Source organism: Wyeomyia smithii, chromosome 3 (genome assembly GCF_029784165.1).
Source record: "Wyeomyia smithii strain HCP4-BCI-WySm-NY-G18 chromosome 3, ASM2978416v1, whole genome shotgun sequence".
Taxonomy (NCBI): domain Eukaryota; kingdom Metazoa; phylum Arthropoda; class Insecta; order Diptera; family Culicidae; genus Wyeomyia; species Wyeomyia smithii.
Genome location: NC_073696.1, coordinates 73,057,154 through 73,078,362, shown reverse-complemented (window position 1 = coordinate 73,078,362; position 21,209 = coordinate 73,057,154). Strand labels below are relative to the sequence as shown.

The following is a 21,209-nucleotide window of genomic DNA, read 5'->3' as shown; positions in this document are numbered from 1 at the left end:
TACTGAAACTTTTAAAGGAAGATCTAAGTATATATGAGGCAGGAAAAAGACAAAATCAGATATGAGCAATGCATTCGCGAAAAAACTGTAGTCTAGCAAAATAAAAATCACAAAGCAGACCTGTTTTGATAATTTAAAAAACAAAAACTAGCTTGTAATTCAATCGTTTTGATGCTTCTTTTAAAAGTATTTAGAAAATAAACCTGTCCATAATCGATCTACACGGCTTTTTGAAACGCATTTCACAAAATTGCAAAGCTATATAAAACTCGATAATATTAACTATGAATAAAACCAATAAAAATTTATTGACGGAAAAAAAGGCCGCATAGTAATTGCTCGTTGGGTTCGTCGCTCCTACTTCTGCTTACGAAAAAACTCATTTAAGTCTCTAAAAAAGTTTTCTTTGCAAAGGGCACCAAAATTTACAGGAATTGTCAAAAAGCTATAAGCTTCCATTTTTTTCAGTTAAAGTTCTAGGGCAAAACCGGAGTTTACCAGTGTAATCATTTCCGATGTTGTACTTCTCGAATTTGATGATATTTGTAATACTTTTTTTTATAACGCGTAAAATATATCCTTGACGGTGCACCGACTCAAAATCTTCGACGGCGGCGCACAATACTAATCAACTAATTATGATTCTTACATTATAAAAAGAAAAATTGGCTTTAAATCACAAAATACTAGTACATTGAAGTTTATTTTTATGAACTTGTTCACGCAGATCTCGGACAAGTCTTTTTTGCGTGGATTCCGAATTAACGCGGTTTTTATTTACGCACGTTTCAGAATTCACGCGTTATTCTTTAAGTGTTTTTATGGGTGACGTATCACTCGCATAAAACAGCAACTTTAGCGTATTGATATTTTTTTATATTAATTTCCTTTTTGCTTTTAAAATTTTGAAGAGCTTGCCGTGTTACGTAATGACTGTTCCCTAATGCACTAGACAGATATGAAGGATTTCGTGTCAACTCGACTGAGGAGCTGGTAGTACCTTCTAACACTTCAATTGAATTTCGATTTTGCGTATGCCATACTACATTTGAGAGGGCCGGAAGTTTTTTTCAAATCGATATATTGATAGAGAAAATTTTTCAGAAGAGACTTCAGGGAATCGCCTCAGCTTTCATTCAAAAATATTGAAAAAATTGAATTTGAAATTCTACACTGAAACAAATTTATTTAAAATTCATTAATTCTTATGCGAGCTGTTGACAGAATCTCCACAAACTCGCGAAATAAAAGTGAAGTGTAAAATTTATTCAACAAAAAAATGATTTTCGTCATCTTCAACTAGACAAAAAAGTTTTTCTGTCCTCCTGGAAGTGTGGTAATTACAACAGTTAAACAAAAAATGTTAAGAGATGACTTCTCAGGAATTGTCTGTACTTTCATTTTAAAAACATTGAAAACATTGAATTTTCGATCCTACATTGAAAGAAAAATTTTAAAAACAAAAATTGATTGAAAAAAACTGTCATCTCAGATTTCTGTCAAAATAAGTTTTTTAGATAGACAATTTCGTTGCCTAGAACTCTTCTGAATATGCAAAAGTGAGTACTTTTGAAGAAAAAAAAAAATTCTAACAGAAATTGTTTGAAGCTGTTACGCTTTTTTGTCTCTGAGACCATAACCGTGAAAATAAAAAAAAAAATATTGCAAATTTCCGCTGAAACGCGAATGACAGACAACTTGCAAGCAAAATGCAAACAACTTGTACATCAGATTTATCCTATTCCAGCATACGAGAGTGAACGCGATAGACTGTATAGATACGATTAACGAAGGCATTCTGTCGCGTTCGCTCTAGTTGACTGGTATACGATCAATCTGGTGTGCACGTTATCTGCATTTTGCTTGCAAGTTGTCTGTAATTCGCGTTTCAGATGCAATCAGCAATAGTTTGAGATCCTGCACTAAATTTTGTTTATTAGAAAAACAAAAACAAAAATAACAAATCAGTGTAGAATTGGAAGTTTTATTTTTTCAATATTTTTTGACAACTTTTCTATAACTTTTGTGAAACCGTGTCAAACATGAAAAAGTTTTCGTTAGAAAAATTCTTTTCTTCAAGAGTTTCGCTATGACGCTACCAATGATCCGTGGTACAGAAGTTCGTCAACCATTTCGAACTCATCTCCGTCGATCACTCCGCTACTGCCTATGCGAGCCCTATCGCGCTCGGTTCCCCTGCTAGCAGATACTAGGTCTCCGACGTATTCACCTTAAATTCAACCTTTTCTGCTTCACGTTTCATCTTGGTGCACTGTTCATCAACCGCTTGGAACGTCCTTCCGACAAAATTCACGTCTTCATCGATGAACTGGCTAGATTTATTGAAGATCGTGCCCCGCATGTAAAAGGCAGCATGTTTCATAACACCTTCAAGCGCAATGTTGAACAGGAGGCAGGAAAACCCGTCGCCTTGTCAAAGTTCCTTGCGTGTTTCAAACGGGCTTGATACCGCACCCGAAATCTTCACATAGCACTGTACTCCATCCATCCTGGCTCTAATCAGTCTTGTTAGTTTCGTCCATAACTTTTCATAGTTCTACGCGGTCAAGAGTATCGTAAGCGGCCCTCAAATCGATGACTTGGTATTCGCGACACTTTCGGAGGATCTACCGCAGTGTAGAAATTTGGTCCGTTGTTGATCGCCTATTTACGAATCGACTTACTTGATAACTTTCCACAAACCTTCATGCAACCTATCCGGGTCCAGCTTGATAAGCTCTGCTGCGATGCAATCCTTTCCTACTGATTTGTTTTTTTTTTTTTGAGCTTATTGATATTATTCTTAACCAGGGCCGGCGTCACATTATTTTCCCGAGTCGGTAGTAAGCAATGGAGGGGGATAATTCCGTGTGGGTAAGTACCCACAGAGACATTTTCCGAATGGGTACTACTACCCACACTACCCACATGAACCGCCGGCCCTGTTCTTAACTTTACTCATCATGGGGGACGTTAAGTCTCCCTCATCCGCTGTGCTTATGAAGTCGTTCCTTCTACTCTCTTGGTCCTCTACCTCTGCACCATTCAGGAGTTCATTGTAGTGTTGCTTCCACCTGTCGATCACCTCACGTTCATTCATCAATTCCTACATCTTTTTCCCGACACATTTCAGCTTGCGTCACAAAGCTTGCGCGGGTAGAATCTACATCTTTCTGTAGAACGATACAGCTGCTCCATTTCCTAATATTCCAGCTCTTCCAGGCGGCGCTTTTTATCCCGGAAAAGAAGGGTTTGCTGCCTTCGTTTCTGTTTGTTCGACTCACGTTGTGACGGGTCCTTTGTTGCAGCATCAATGCCCGCGCTACATTATTCTCGTCTAGAATCGTTTGACATTCCTTGTCTTAGCCGTTACTTTTATTCCCTTCAACGAATTCAACAGCTCACTCCACTGCGCTGTTGATGGCTGCTTTCGCAGTACTCCAGCAGCCCTCCAGAGGGGCTTCGGTAAGCTCTTCCTCAGCCGACTCAGTAGCGACTCCGGGAAGCTCCAGATCATACTGTGGCGAGCGACGGCAGCGGTTGTTGTGTGCAATCGAGGTTCTTTGGCGCATTTTGACCATTAGGAGGTAGTGGTCAGAATCAACGTTTTCGCCACGTCGTCGATAACATTCGAGAAGTGTCAATCGAAACATGATCGATTTGTGTTTCAGTCTGTTGGGGTGATCTCCAGGTGTACCGATATGGGAGTTTATGCTGGAAGTAGATACTACGTATGGCCATGTTTTTGGAGGCGGCGAAGTCAATGCACGTCGGGTTGCCGCAGCTCTCGTAGATGGTGTTAGCATCTCGGTTGGTATGTACCAATACTCCCTTCTAGCATACCTTCTTCACTTGCGGACCCTCAATAAGTCGGAAAGAAGATACTTGCAGTTCATGATTCGAGTTTCCAATCGTTAGTCCGTTTTCGTTGCCTAGGTCTATACCGATTGTTCCGGTCCGTGTTAACATTGTTTGCTTCCTGTACTGATATGTCTTGCTCTAGGCCTGCACTAACCCCCAGTCTCGCCGGAAGACCATCGTGACAGCACTGTTGAAAGTCCCACGCTGGCACCAAGACGTTGATTAGCCGCCCCTAACAAGGAGAACAGACGCTGTTTTGAGCCGCACCATCTTGGTGAACAGATGCTCGGGTTGGCGAAGTATTTCCTCGCGTCGCACCTTCTCACATTACCATTGTGGGATGACAACATTTCTCAGGATGCACCAACACGTTGTGTGCATGTTTTAGCTGGCAGTATATTGTGATCGTATGACTCGTGAAGGTGTGAGACAGGAACTTGTGAGGGCCGGAGTTGAGTTTGACGCTCCTTCCAGTTTTTCAACTTACCACGCTTTGAATCCCAAATCGTTTATCTAAAACATTTAGTTAGAAGAAAAAGAAGAATATCGAATTGACTTTTTCCAATATTTTCAAATGAAAGTTCAGACAATTCCCTAGAATCCTTTGACAACTTTCCGCTATCTCATGTCAATATTCAAATATGCGTTTTTCTAGAGCAGTTTCTGTACTGTTTCGGAATCAGTACAACGAAAGTGTGTTGTTCATAACGCATTTGGTGCTCTAGCGAATGTTCAATGTATTGGACGGCTCCAAATCAGATAATTTTTTAAGTATTATCCGGTGCTAGTATTGCCATGATGATTTGAACTGGTATTGGTAATATTTTCCAGAATGCTGCTATCGTTAAAGCAGTGCAAGCAGTAATCAATACTGATGATTTTGGTACTGACTAGGTTAACGCATATATGAACTGATCGATTCACTATCATTAATCCAGTCATTCAAAAACATCATCGAATCAATAACAATTAAAAAGACATTGGATTTGTTCCAAACATTTCGCATTAAAAGACGATTGTGGTTTTATTTATATGCATTCGGTTCCACTTTACTGGAATAAGCGTCAATAAATTCTTTTGCAATGAGGCTCGCTGTTGGCTGTTTCGGTTGCTGATGGTGATTAGGGATGCACGAGTTTTTGATACGCTCCGACTCACGAAAGTAACCAGCGGATTTTTGAGCGCCCCGAAACTGATTGTTTGCCCAAAACCGAAGTCTATCGAAACACTATGATTTTGTGTGTATTATACATATTCTGATTTCAATCTCTGTCAATGTATTCATTACGCAATTGTTGCGTTATCCTTTAGTCACGTTTGTTGTGCAAAAGCCAGAGCATTTAATGTGCGTTTTGAGAGGACACATCGGATAATGTAGGTTTGAACTTTTGCGTGTGGAAAAAAAAACTTCAGCCCTTTTCAAATGTTAGTGCAGATAAATTCTCAAAAACGAACTTATAGCGAATTTATTTATTCCGCTGTGTGCGGGCAAAACTGCCGAGGAATAATGAAACGTCATCGCCATTTAAGACGCAAGTAAGAAAGAGATGCCAGGTAATTGTATACGAACTTAGCACGTGCGGTGGTGGGTTGAGGCTCACAAATTTTACAGTGCGCTTCGGGCAGCACGGCAAAACGAGGTGAGCTGGTGAAATACAGAAATTCGCTCTTACAATTCTGAGAGGGTGCTTCTAATATCTGTTTAAGTAGGCGCGAAATTTTTCATATGCATTAGAGTGCCAATAAAAATTGATTTCTTGAATATTGTTTAGCGTTAGGGCTCAAAAGTTTCGTCTTTCGAAAAAAGTCCCAATGAAAAATTTCAGCTTGATCGGACATCGGGAACACGTGGCTCAAAGCAGTCAGAGTTTCAACTTTTTGACCGATGAAAATAATGCACAAGTTTCGATATCGAAATTTAATTTTATTGACAAATGTGTAAGAAATGCAAGAAACGTCGAGATCTGGTCTGGAGTGAATTAAATATCAAAATAAGGATTGTAATGCAAACGATGAAATATTCATCACAATAGTATTGTAACATATCTTATATTATGGTACGACACTGCTAGCATATTATATGCGATATTTCATTAGGGTGGTCTCTTTTGTCAAAATTTTGAGAAAAATACAGAAAAAAAACTAATTTGAATGCCCATTTGATATGGTACCGTGAGGGGTGAGATTATGCTAGTGGGGGTGAGATTGTGCAATACAAACCCGTTCCGTGCCTGTATAGATTCAACTGGCCACCACCCCCAAAACTGGTATAAGTGGTATAAGTATGAGCTACATCAAATGAAAAGAAATGGTTACATTTCTGATTCCTTAGATGCATATTTGTTCTGTTACTAATGCTAGAGCGGACTGGATTCAATTTCATAGTTTGATTATGCGTTTTTTTAAATTTGTTTGTTTGATCTGATGATCTGTAACATAAAGATCATACTAGTCATATGTCTTTTCACACCTTCCTTTCTTTATTATTCTTTATTATACGCTAAAAATTCAATATTATTCAAATTACTTAGCTGTTATACAACCCGAACCAATAAATGTAGTGTTTTTAAATAAAAAAAACCTAAATTAATCCACCTAGCGGTCAGACCCAGCCTTTCTCATTCAAACTTTTATTTGTAAAAATAGATTTATATGAACGCTTCTATCCAATAAATGTATATTCACTCTTTAGGTTCTAAAATATAGATGTTGTAATCTATACATATAAAATGCAGTCCGGTCTGTCTGTCTGATCCATATAGGCTCGAAAACTACCGAACCGATCGACGTGAAAATTTGTATGGAGGGGTTTTCGGTGCCGGTAAAGGTTCCTATAATAGTTTGAAACCACTCCCTTTGCTGGAAGGGAGGGGTCCCATACAAATAAAACATAAATTTCTGTACAACTATAGAACAAACCAAGCAAATTAAACCGAATTTGGCATGTGAATGTTCTGAGAGGTAACAAATATGTCCATAATAGTTGAACGCCCTTCCGTTTTCTGGAAAGGAGGGGTTCCATACAAATGAAACACAAATTTCTGCACATCTCGAGAGCTAACCAACTAAATGGAACCAAATTTGGCAGGTGAATGTTTTTAGTGGTAACAAATACGTTCCATAATCGACCTCAGGCAACATTTTGGATTGTAAGATGACAACTTCCGGTTTCTGGGAAACGGCCGTTTTCCATCCAATATAATAATATCCGGATCTAAAATGATACAAAGGAGCTAAAATCGACCACAGATACCATTTTGAATTCTAAGATGGCGATTTCCGGTTTCTGAAAAACAGCTGAGAATGACCAAATACCACCCAACATGAGTGTTTCTTTAACCAGGATAACGCTCAAGGGCCAGAAATTGTCTCCAAATGCCATTATGAAATCCCAAATGGCGACTTTCGGTTTCGGAAAAACAGTGGCAAACGACCGAATAAAAATTGATCGCAGACACAATCTTGAGTTTCAAGATGATGACTTTCGGTGTCTGGCTAACAGCCGGAAAAGACCAAATAACATTCAATGTGAATGTTTTTGGAGCCAGGATAGCGCCCAGATGACAGAAAGTGACAAAATACCACCCAATATGAGCATCTCCGGAGCCAGAATGTTGCAAGAAGCTAAAAATTGACCTCAGACACCATTATGAATTGTAGGATGGCAACTTCTGGTTTCTGGAAAATCGACAACATACCCCATTTTAGATTCTAAGTTTGCCGGTTCCGCCGAAAATGATTGAATAACACCCAACCAGAATGACGCTCAGAGGCCAGAAATTATCTGAAATACCATTTTGAAATCCAAGGTTTGTGAAAAAAATCTCCCAATATGGGGATTTCCGGTGTCAGATTGATGCCAGAAAATCTGCTGAAAATGACCGAATACCACCCAATATGAATATATTAGGAAATAAGGCGATGTACAGAAGCCAAAAGTCGAGGATGTTGTCATTTCGATAAAACCAATCATTTCAAACGATTTGTTATTTGACTTTGATCATATCCTATAGCCAATTCATCGTGCATTTTCAGACTTTAAACACATCGCAAGAAATCAATGCATTTGGAACGTTCAAATAGTACGATTTAGATTTAAATTATGTTGAGGCCACATATATCGATCAATACAGGTGTAGTTTTAAATAGTCTTTGAATTTCTTTTGTTTCCATAACTTTTGAGCCACATATAAAATTGTTACGAAGTTTGTTATTTGTAAGAGATGACTCGTTCGTATGACACTAGTGACAATTTATTACATAACGGTTGCTTAAGTTCGATTATAATCAAATGAAATGGGAATGTATAGGGCAGCGAAACTTTGAAACCACGTGTTCAATCATATTTCATCAGTTAACCCTTAGCTAGCCCGCTCATCTGATAATAATATTGATCAAATCGGTTGTGTAGTTTCTGAGATAATGAAGTTTCGTGATTTTCACATTTCGGTACATTACAGACGAAGTTACAGTCCGGTTATAGTAAAATTCAATAGGGCGTTACGAGACAGTTAGACTTTGTATTTTACATTAATTTTGTGAAAATCGGGTCAGCCATCTCTGAGAAAAGTGAGTGAGTTCAAGTAGTTGCTTTTCATAGCTGGATTTAACATTTTTAAACATAACAGGCAAAGTAATAGTCCGATTGCAAAACAAATCAATAAGGTCTTATGGGGCAACTAGACCTTCCATTTGACACTGATTTTATGAAAATCGGTTCAGCCATCTCTGAGAAACATGAGTGAGATTAAACAGTCTTCAGAACACGTTTCTTTTCATAACTTTTGAACCACAAGTTCAATCTTCATAAAATTCAAAAGTTAAGGGTATTTCAGGTAGCTCGTTTATTTGAAACCAATTTTGTTCAAATCGGTTGTGTAGTTTTTGAGATAATGATGTTTCATGTTTTTTACATTTTGATACATAACCTCTAAATAAAAATCCGATTACAATAAAATTGAATAGGGTCTTATGGGACAACAAGACCTTTCATTTGCAATTAATTTCATGAAAATCTGTCCAGCCATCCCTGCGAAAAGTGAGTGAGAATAAAAATCTGCACATACACACATACACACAAACACACACATACACACACACATACAGAAAATGCTCAGCTCGTCGATATATGCCATTCGGCCCTTTGGAGCACTTTTTTACTTTCGGTTTTGCGAGTGATTGCTATACCTTTCTAGGAGAAAGACAAAACAAGAATGTTAAACATTTACTTCTTCAGGCAACACTCTGATAAAGACAGCTTAGTTACAGCTAATTTTGCTGTAACACCAGCTGTAATCAAACGGTACCAGCAACTTGGAATTCTCATTCTTCTAACTGGAAACCAACCCTCACTTTGTTCAATCAACCAAACGATTGCAATAGTGGCTCTAAGAATAGAACACAGCCGCTCCTATCGCACTACATCTCGAAACTCGCAACTTAATTAGCATCCCGCCGGTTGAACCTTGTTTACGTAAAACAAAAATTACGCTTACTTTTCGGGGGGGTCAAATTAATAATAATAGCGTGTATACACACACACACACACAACATCGACACATAATAGCGTGTATACACACACACACACACACAACCATCGACTCCAGTGAAATGGAGGAAATGTTGGCCGTACCTCCGCTCGTTGACCTCGATATACTTTGGGTGATTTTTTTCACCTTCTTAGTAACTACCAACATCACTTAACCCCGAAGGTGTGCACGCGTGCCTATAAACTAGTGGAAAAATCAGCAGGAAAACTCATTTGCTGAATGTATAAACAAATTCCACCCACTTGCAGCAGGGGTGACGAGCGGCATCTTTTCAGTTCACTAGAACGGAGCAAGGTTTTCCACCCGCTTTTTCGTGAACTTGGACGGGTGAAACTGTTGTGGGGATTTTAGTGGAATATGCACGTTTTCCTTAGTTTATGGAGCGGCGTGAACGGGCACGTTTGTTGCCATGAAAAAGTTTTCTTAACTGGCATTTCGGATCGATTTGTGCTGATTAGTATGAAGGTGAAGCATCGAGGCATAAGAACGGATTAGATTTTTCCAACGGAGTTTGTTAGGAATGCGGATTTCGCTTGAATTAGAGCTAGCTTCGAAAACTAAATGACTGAATCAATCGTTCTTATGGTAGTATGGCATGGAATCGATGAAATGAAATTAAGATTTTTTGTATGATGTCAAAAGTTACCATTAATTTCCAATACCGAAATCGATTGTAACTAAAATGCGTCAAAATTAACTAATTTGCGATTGTTCGCTAGTAACAATCCGAACAAGTCGAAACCTCTGCTCGCCATCAGATCAGTATTGTACCTGAAAACCGAATCTCGTGTCGCTGGCTGCTGGGAATAATGCATTTTCCGAATTTAATTTGTGTATAACTGCACGCAAATTATTATGACATTACAACGGAAATCGTTTGTGTTGTGTTTGTGTTCGGCGACCGGAATGCAACGGACCATGTTGGCGCACATGTTTGCGTATGTTGACAAACAAACAGAATCCGACACCATAGCCACAGACGGCCCCTGAGAATGGGTCCTGCTGACTGTGTCCCGCCCGTGACGTGAGGAATGCGGAAATTGAGTGGTTAGTTGAAACAATGGAAAGCATGCGACGTGCCTACTATGAATTTCGCAAGTGAACTGAAACAGGAGCGAGAATAAAACTTTATTATAATTTTCCTGTCCGATTCCGACCATACATTCCGGGTAGGGGGATGAGTTGAAAGGCAATAATAATACCTACAGGGTCCAATATAATGTTTGGTGAACTGAAAATATTGACGGTGACTGCCACTGCTGCTGGCGGTGGCAACCACTGCACAGTACAGTTCGATAAATATTTTAATGCAATTATGCCTCGTTGCGTTGGATTGGTTTTTGACGTTTTACAGGATTTTTATATTGTTTTTGTTCATTGAGAGTGTACTTTTATGGATTTATTTTAATTTTCCGCCAGTAATCATTTTATTGATTGGATGAAATGGCAGCAACCATGCGAGACAAATGTAATTACATTGTGTGTTTTTTTCTTTGTATCAATATTTCAGATGGCGCTGCAGCTCCTAGTTTTGTAATGGTGACAAAAACAATGGATGGTTCTGTGATTAATTCGTACTTATCTATGAATGCCACGTACTACTTCTAAGCCAGGTAGGTACAGAATATTTGTTTATTTTGGGTTTGAGTCGACATTCACTTGTATACTCGTATAACAAATTATTGTGTTATTCTGATTTGCACAATCATAAAAATTGAAGAGTGGAAATAGTGCTGTTGTGAATTAGATTTAAGGGAGTCAGTGATACCTTTTACAACGTTTCGAAATATTAGGGTTTTCAAAACTGTCGAGAAGTTTTGATAATGTGTATCTAACTATAGATTCAGCCGAAACTGATCTTAAGACTTAGTTTTTTGAGAAAAGAGGAGGAGGTTGTATCCAAGATACGACCGTATAACTGACGTAGAACTTATCACACTACAGTCATACCTCGATATAAGGCAACTTTATTTTTATTTTCGTTACGTTATATCGAGTTACATTATATCGAAGCAAAAAAAAAAATTTTTAAATTTATGCAAGAATGTTATTGGTTACTCAAAGATGCGCGAAAACCTATTTTCCATAACATATCAGTATTTTTAATCTATTCTTATGCCCCTTTTAACAAGCATTTTTTTTAATTGATGCAAGACTGTTGATGGTTACTCAAAGATGCGCGAAAACCTATTTCTCATCATCTATCAGTATTTTTAAATCTCTCTTAGGCCCATTTAGAGAAAATTTCAACAAGCAAAAAATTTTTTTTATTGTTTCAAGACTGTGAATTGTTACTGAAGGCTGCGTGAAAACCTATTTCCCATCACCTATTAGTATTTTTAAACCTTTCTTATGCCCATTTAGGACAATTTTCGCATTGGTTTCATTGGTTTCAAAACTTACTACAAACATTTTTTTGAAGCAATTTAGTTCCTTCGGGGCATCAAGGTTGTTCCAGGAGTGGCCAATGCAGCCTGTGTTCATGTCTCTTGGTAGATTCCTGATGGAAAATCTTGAAAGTTTCAACTAACCGCTTTGCAAAAACCTCGTTAAAAATCGAAAAAAGCAATCAGACTTTCCTATAAAATAAATGAATTGGATGAAAAAACAATAATTTAACCGTTATGTGCTGGAGAAAAAAACACCTTCCGTGCCCGATGATTGAACAATTTATTCCTGAACTGCGATTAAATTTTTTGTAACTTTTGCGATTTTCATCCAATTTAGATAGTTTTAGCACCAAAATATTCAGCACCTTATCTACTTTTAGACCCCAAAACAGTTGCTGTATCATTCATTTTCAATTTCAATACATCTTAAAAAGTTACGTAATATCGAGGTAAAAGTTACGTTATATCGAGTTACGTTATATCGAGGTTGCCTTATATCGAGGTATGACTGTATCAACAAATGCATTGTCGTGGGTGTTTCAAGAATGAGTCATAAAGTCTACTATTACTTGTTCAAATCAGGAAACTCTTCATTTAATAAACACTGGGAGTCTGTCATGAAAGAATAATACAACACTCCACAGTAGTACTGCACTACTTGGAGTAAGCGACAATTTGCACCTTTTGTGCCGAGCTGGAGTACGAAATACATATATATCTGTGATCACATTTCGCATTTCGCAGGATCCAGCATCAAAACGTTTACAGCTTTCGTGCTGCTGCTGAGATATGTGAGCAGACGGCAAACGATTTGTTCAAACCGAAAGCGAATTCGGAGAGCCAGCTGATATTGGTGCAATCCGCTGCTGATATTGCCGTAATCCGCTGCTGCTATTGCCGTAATCCGTTACTGCTCCTGCCACAACTCGCTACGCTACTATTATTATTCGCATCACCTTTCATCAAAAAATTGCTACTTGTTTGATCAGAAGCACTCTTGTATAGTCGAAAAGTGCATTCCCGGCGAATTAAATATACTATTCTGTCGACTTTTTGAGGACAAGTCAGCTAACGGCCTATCAGAGGACGTAAATTTTGTTTCAACAAGGCTTGACAGAATTCAATAGTACAATAGTTTGCATAAACAAACAACAATTTTCTGTATTTGGAAGGATGCGTGTATAATTTGGTTGAAAACAACCTGACTTATGAGCAATTAAAAAGGGACAAATTGCGTCTCTTTTTTGTTAATAGATTTTCGATTTACCCCCCTACCCATGTAGTAGGCTAAAGGGAAGACGTAGTTCTACGTCAAAATTATACTAAGAAACACATCCTAATTAAAAATATTGCGGATTTAAATCTACATTTTGCATATGATAGTTTTTGCATTTTCCTAATGTTATTCGGAATGTCCAACAACTTGAAACAATTCGTTATCATGAATGGAGACTATCGAAAAAAAAAACACAGAAAACAATTGATATAAAGCTCAGTAAAAACACAACAAAGATTATTACCGTTTTTTTTACAAATCCCTTTCAATGATGGCCCTACAAAAAGTGACAAAGTGGACCTAGAAAAAAAAATATTTTTACTTAAAACTTTCAAGTTCACAAATTAACTGATAAATATGACATTTTATGATTTTTATCATGGTTTTTCGGGGTAACATGTTTTGGAAAGTATATTTTTTTCTACTTATTTGCCTTCGATACTATTTTAATCAGATTTGAATTGAATCAAGTTGAAAATCTTAATATGACTTTTCTAGATTTTTTTTGCTAAACATATTTTGTTTTTAATGGAAATAAAAATTTAAATGATACCTAAAATATCAGCGAAAATTCATTTTATTTGAAAAAAGTCTAATAGTAAAGTGGCAATGTATGTAATTTGTTGTATATAAAAATAGCATCTGTAGTCGATTCCTGGGCTCTGGGTAACATCCAGGCTCTGGAAACATCCATTGGGTGGTATTCGTCCATATGGGGCTGTTTTCTAGAAACCGGAAGTCACTGTGGAAATAAAAATAGCGTCTGGGATCGATTTACGGTTTTTGGATGTCACCGGCTTTCGAAAAAACCTATTTTGGATGGTATTTACCCTTGTTTTAGTGATCGAAATCCGAGTTCAAATTGTTTTGACATTAGTGAACATCATAAAAATACAATTTTCCACACTTTGGTGGACACGTAGCTTATTTTTGTAACGATTGATGCAAGAATGGAGGAAACCCGATGAAAAGTAACCGAGTTATGAGCTTTTGAAATTGGATAAAAATTACCTATTACATGTTCTGATTCCAAATTTTCATTTTACTCAGAGGCTTTTTTGTAAGATTTGAACCACTTCGACCATTGCACACGTAGTGCGTCGCTTTAACGTTATGTTCACGAGAAAACTCATTTAATTCTCTGAAAAAAAAGCTAATGACTAGGAACACCAACATTCACAGGAATGGTTGAATAATCATTCATTTTTACGGTTTGAGCTATTGAAGTGCACCTGTGTTGACCAGTGTTATATTCCATTTGCAATTTTGTGATTAATTCACCTAAAATTGAAAATCGAATTTTTCATTTTTTGTTTTTGCATATAAAAATTTACTTTGTTCAGTGCAAGTTTTACCGTGCAAAAAACCGTGTAAAAAAACCGCGTTTTTTGGAAAAACGTCGTAAAAAACCGTGTAAAATAAAACTACACATTCACAGTTCGAAAAAAGAGACAGAACTGTATGAAGGCGAATAATAAGAGCATTCAGAGTACAATATTTCCACCTATTTCATTCTATTCTATCCCTCATACAGCATGCTCTGACAAAAACTTTATACCGTGCCGATAGCGGTGTGAATCTCTCGTTCGTTCAAATATCAACTACTTTGCGCTTGCTCGACTGAAGTCTCTGTTCGCTGGATTGATAGTTATTTTCCAACTTCTTGTGCTGAAATAACTATTAACCATTGGTTTCTTGTTAAATGGTTCTATAGTAACACTAACTTAAAGAATCATGCTTCATCCTGAAGAGCACCCAATGCTTGTTGTAGCCTGACGAAACTAAATAGGCGCTATAAGTTTGATATCATTCATTACTTTCTTGAACGAATGAATGGCAAAGCATGACAAAAAGTAACACCTTCCGAATCAGTAAAATGTTAAATTTGGGGTAAGGGTAACTAGATTCAATTCACTATCACTGCAAAGGGTGAGAGTGAGTGCACAGTTAGCTTCATTTCAGGTGTATTCCAAGCATTGACAGTGAGATTTTGGAGCTCTGTACTTATTGTAATAATTTTACGCGAAGACAAAAAATCGTGCAAAAAATAAACGTGTAAAAAACCGCGTTATTTGAGAAAACGACGTAAAAAAAATCGCGTTATTTGGAAAATCGTCGTAAAAAAGAACCGCGTAAAAAACAACCGTGTAAAAAACAGACTTCACTGTAGTTCATTTAAATTGCCAGTTGGAAGTATGGTGTCCTTGACAAAGTTGTTTCTTGTAAAATGTGCTACAATTTGACTCAATAAAGTGGATTTTATATGCTAAAATGTGAAAAATTAAATTCGTTTTTCTCTTTTAGATAGATTAATCACAAAATACCAACAATCGATAAAGAATAATCGATAAAACAACTTTGTTGAACACACTACGGCTCCAAATTAATCCGTTTAGGTAAAAAATTATTAGTGTAAATTAGTGCATTATTTCAGCAAAAATCGTTATTAACTAAAGAAATACCCTCTAAACATATAAAAATGCAGTCCTATTTGTCTGTCTGTCTGATCTATATAGTCTCGGAAACTACTGAACCGATCGGCGTGAAACTATGTATATATATTAGACATCTCGAGAACTAATCAACTAAATGGAACCACAGAACCAACTAAATTCATGCATGCTAAGGTTTTTGAGAGCAAAAATATTTTGTACGACACCCCCCTTCCTTCTCTCAAAGGAAAGGCTCTTATACAAATCGAAGATAAATTTCTATGGTGGTTTGGGAGAAGTGTACTCTGGAAGGGTGGGGAGGTCTCCCTGACAATTTAAACAGATATTTCAACCAGTTTTTCTGGGAAACAGCCTTCAATGATCGGAATGATGCACAGGAGCCAAAAATCGAATCCAGGCGCCATTTTTTAATTTAAGATAATGAACTTCCGGTTTCTGGAAAACAGCTGAACATGATCGAATACGACCCAATACGGGTGTTTCCTGAACCAAAATGACGTTCAGAGATCAAAATTGTCTCCAAATTCCATTCTGAAATCCAAGATGGCTACTTCCGGTTTCTGAAAAAAAAGCAGAAAGTGACCAAATACCACCCAACACTGGAATTTCCGGAATCGTAATAATGGACTGAAGTCACAAATCGACACCATTTTGAATTATTAAATGGCTACTTCCGGTTCCAGGAAAACAGGCAACATTGGCAGATTTTCACCCAATATGAGTATCTCTGGAACCAATATGATATACAGAAGCTAAAAATCGACCACAGACATAATGTTGAATTCTAAGACGGCGACTTCCGATGTGGAAAATGTGGAAAATTGCCGAAAATGCCCAAATACCATCCAATATAAATATTTCCGGAACCATAACAACGCCCAGAGGCCGTAAATTGACTTGAGATGCCATTTTTAATTCCAAGATGGCGATTCCTGGGTTCACGGAAACAGTCTGAAGTGACCAAATACCACCCAATAAGGGTATTTCCGCAATCGATTTTCGAGGATGCACAGAAGCTTAAATTCAACCCCAGATACCATTTTGAATGCTAAGATAGTGACTTCCGGTTTCTGAAAAACAGCCGAAAATAACCGAATGATACAAAACATGGATACTTCCACAATCGAGGTGATGTAAAGCAAAGCAAAGCCTTGGTGCTACATTTTGTATTGGAACTCGACTTTCTGTATTACTATACACAGAATTCGCAGTCGACTGTTAAGTGTACAGGACAATTGCGGGGCTAGCGCTACGATCCTACTGACATTAACAGTCTCTCCCGAGCCGGGACTCGAACATACGATGACTGGCTTATTAGGCCAGCATCGTACCTCAGGACCAGCTGGCAGATGTCGAGGTGATGTGCAGAGACTAAAAGGCGAGGGCGTTGTCATTCCGATAAAACCAATAATTTCGAACGATTTGTATTTTGATTTTGATCGTATCCAATATTTGATTCGTCATGCATTTGCAGACTATAAACAAATGGCAAGGATTCAAATAATTTGGAATGTTCAAAATTATTAAAAAAAAAATAAATAGGTATGGGTGGGACGAAGTTTGTCGGGTCATCGATATTGTTGAGCAAAAAAAATTGCAGAAAATCACTGTAAATTGTTAAATTTAAAACAATTGATTATCAGTGCTATCTATAGAAAACTCCACAAAAATCCACTTTTTCTTTAACAAAATTGTTTCTTGTAAAATGTGCTACAACACAAAATTAGAAAAGTAAAATTCGTTTATCACTGTTAAGTTAAATTAATCACACAATTGAAACATCTATTTAAGGAGAATAATTAATGGAAAAACTTTACTGAAGACACTACGGCTCTAAAATAATTTTTTTTGGGTCAATCAGAGGCTTCCGCAAAGACGTAGTTCTACGTCAAAACATAATGAAGAAGTGTATTCTTGTTTATTTTTAAATAAGAATGATTTACCAACTTTCCTGTAACAGTCTACTCTATTCAATTGCCTGAGAGAAAGTCTAGTTATCCAAGGCGTTTGAAAGGTTGAGGAGGAAATGTGAGCAGAAATCAAGAGAACGGCTGAAGCTTGCTTGGTTGTTTTTCACTCTAACGATTGGCTGCGAAGTCGCTGTCTGTGCTACGAAGTAAAAACCACCTTGACTCTAGTTTCTGAATAAGTAGGCAAGCCACTAACTGTTGTTATCTTTCAGACTGGTTTTACCGTTATTTGCCCCTAATGTTTTGACGTAGGGTTACGTCTTAATCTAGTAGGGTGACAACACCAATATGATGAAGGTTTAATGATAGGTGTTTGTAAAAAATACCCAATGGGTAATTATCTATTGAGAATTTTAATAAAGGCTATTTAAACAGCATTGTTGGCACTGTATTTTTATCGCTGTGAATTTTTACGTCACTCGAAAAACAACGGTCAGGGATGTGGGCAAAAAATTGAATCTGTCCAAGTCTTTCGTTAACAGAGCCAAGACCCGGGAGGGACTCCATACGTACAAAGTTCGGCAGGCTCCGTCCGGGTGCTGTTCGTCAGAACAGTAAAATACGACAGTAAAGTCACGGGTCCGGAAATTGTACACCCAGAAGCTGGCGAAGCCTCATTGTCGCCTCATGAATAATGTCTCGTGAAGGCGGACTTCCGGCAGCTTCCCGGCCTACTGTTCTTTACCGCTCAACACCAGTTTGGTATTCCGGAAAAATATCAGAATCAGAAACTTTCAAAGGTTTCCAAGAAATACAAGATTGAGCAAGCGACCTGCTCATGTGGCAAACGGAGTGCGCAATTCGTGTCTACCGGCACTGCAAGCGGGTAGATCTACCTTAAGCAGGTTTGTCTTTTCTATTCGTAGGAACACTAGCGTGCAGGAAATTATACTTCACTGCGCAAACAACTACTCTACGCCAGGTCTAAATTAATAGCTTTCCTGCAGGCCGAAGGTAGGCAGTCGGCTGTTCCTGTTCGTGATGTCTTGGCAAGCCGTGACCTATCCTACATGTCCCTTATATACGTTTTCCTGAAATCCATCCACGCCCCAGTTTAGTCCTACCCCCTTCCACCTGCATCCAGCCTAACGACAAGAACACGTTAAGACCCCGGATCCGGAAACAGCAATCAGACCCGCACGATACTCTCAAGGCCCGAGGGAGACAACCCAATATGCCAGTCCGTAATATCTTGGCCCAGCAGCGGAACATGTGCTTACCTATGGCAATGGAAACCATCATACAGTAAACCAGTGCTTTTAATGCAAAATATTATAGCTTTAAGTTGCGTTTAGTTTCAGCTCGTAGTCGGCAGCGAGGATAAAAAATTTGCTTTTAGTTATTAAGATACTTTAGAAAGTAAGCTACCAGATATAATTGGCGCCGTTAAACATTAAATTGTATTTGTGCCATGTCAAATAAATTATAGATGAACAAAAAAAAAAACAACTACTCTCACATTGGTGAACAAAGCGACGCTTTTGCTAGAAGAGGGCAGCGAATCGCGTGTACCAGGGGAGCTCGTAAAAAACACCGCTGTGGAATCTGTCTAAAATCGCTTTTTACGCGGGAGATACGTGCCGCGTAAAAATAAACCGTGTAAATTCCGGAATCCGCGTGAAAAAATATCGCGTAAAATGCGAAATCCGCGTAAAAAAACGCGTAAATTCTGAAATCCACGGTAAAAAAACTCGTAAATTCTGGAATCCGCTTAACAGTAACCGCGTAAAAAAACGCGTAAAAAGCGACCTTAGTGTACGCACAATAACTACACCTCAGACACCACCACTACACCTCACGGCAGTGCTTTTATTGTGTGTTTGTTGAGAACACTAGAGTGGCTTTTTATGCGGGGGATACGTGCCGCGTAAAAAAAAACGCGTAAATTCCGGAATCCGCGTGAACAAAAACCCGCGTTAATTCTGCAATTCGAGTGATGAAAAACCGAAATCCGCGCAAAAAAAATACCACGTAAGTTCCGGTAAAAAGCGACCTTAGTGTAAATATCAAATGAAGGAAAAACATAAGTAGGAAAGTGTATTGCGTTGTTTGCTTTGCATTTCGAAACTGAAAAAAGTAAATCCAGCTGTCCCAGTTAAGACGGTCCCTATATAAAAAATGGCCAAAATTACCAAATTGCGAATTTCATATTCAGGATGTTTTGAGCACATGATTTTGGAGTATTTTATCTATATTTTCATAATATTTGAATGAAATCTTGATACAAAAAACGGTTCATGTTGAAAAATGCCTTCAAAGTTACCTATTTCAGAAACGGAGAAAAATAGTTTTTATGAATATTTTGGAATATGTAAAAACCTACTAAAGCTATCATGATATGTTCACATATGATTGAAAGCTAATTAAATTAGTTTTCCCAAAACAGGATGGGTAATAGATTTCAACCCTACAGAGTCAGTCGCAGGCTACATTGAAAATATGCGCAATTTTCCTAATTTTGACCATCAAAAACATTAAATGTAAGCACGTGTAAGCACAGCACCTGATAGTGTGTCTGAGAGCCCCAGCTTGCGCCCTTCAAGAATATGTGTTTAAAGTTTGCGGGAAATTTGCGTTTTGGTAGAAAAAGATGATAAATTTTTTTCCATTTTTTGCAGTTTTTGAATTTTTGGGTGATTTATTAACTAAGTTTTTCGCATATTATAGCAATTCGGTTCAAAACACACTAAAAACGTGAAATTATTAGATTATTTGGTTTATCAGAATATACGTTGTTTGAAACATATGTTAAAAGTTTGAGTAAAACTTGCGTTTTTGTAGAAAAAAATAATTTAAAATTTTCAATTTTTTATGCAATTTTTTGGAGTTTTATGGAGACTTATCAACGTATGTCATAGCAATTAGGTTCAAAAATATACTGGAAAACTTAAAATTAGTATGATTATTCAGTTGTACACACTTAAGTAAAATAATATTTTTTTCATTTTGTTTGAAAAAAAAAAATAATATTAGCAATAAATTGATTTACAATACCACATACAACATTACAACATAGCTAAGAGACTTAGCAATTATTCATGTAAAATCATACTAAACCGAATGAAAAAATGAATTATTGTCCCAAAAATGATTCCCATTGTTTGTTTTTAATGAAAACACGGCCATGAAACACCATTCGCAAACTTTTCTCACCAAACACAAATATCACTGCCAGAGTTAAACAAATGGTTCGAGTTTGCATTTGGGCATTTACTCGTCAGTCACAGCCGAAGTAGAACCTATGTACCGGATATGTCGGCATACAGCATAAACAAATGGAGGTTCTCATGGTCGAACTTTCCAACATTGCAGTCAATCTCACAACTACGCCCACCCGTAATCTTACACATATTGTTATGCTCTTGAATCATGCGGCTCATATGTCTTTTATGGCTGACTGATTCTAGTTCATACCTTTGAGTCGGTCTGATCGCTTGTGTATGTGAAGGAAACAAAGTTTTATGTGTGCTTTACAGTTCTGAAGTTTTATTCAAGTGTTTTACGAAGAAGCGAGCAATGTCTTATGAGGAAGTTAATAAGATCGATTTAGTGAGTTTGTTCATACAACCTAGAACAGAAAATGTTATAAATGATTGCATTGAATTGATCAAGCACCGTTTTGAAACAGTTTTTTACAAACAAGACCATAGAAAACTGTATCAACATTTGGCGGCTCTACAATTGAGATTCGCTAAATCGTTTCGTCTTCA

General features: G+C 37.5%; 1 protein-coding gene across 1 annotated transcript in view; it reads left to right on the top strand.

Moving 5' to 3' along the window:
* The window catches only part of LOC129732808 (protein gustavus), a 267,291-nt gene that overhangs the window by 15,656 nt on the left and 230,426 nt on the right, over window positions 1-21,209 (top strand). Inside the window, exon 2 of the mRNA XM_055694080.1 lies at window positions 10,921-11,023. The gene's annotated coding sequence lies outside the window, so the exon portion shown is untranslated. The remainder of the gene's footprint in view (window positions 1-10,920; window positions 11,024-21,209) is intronic.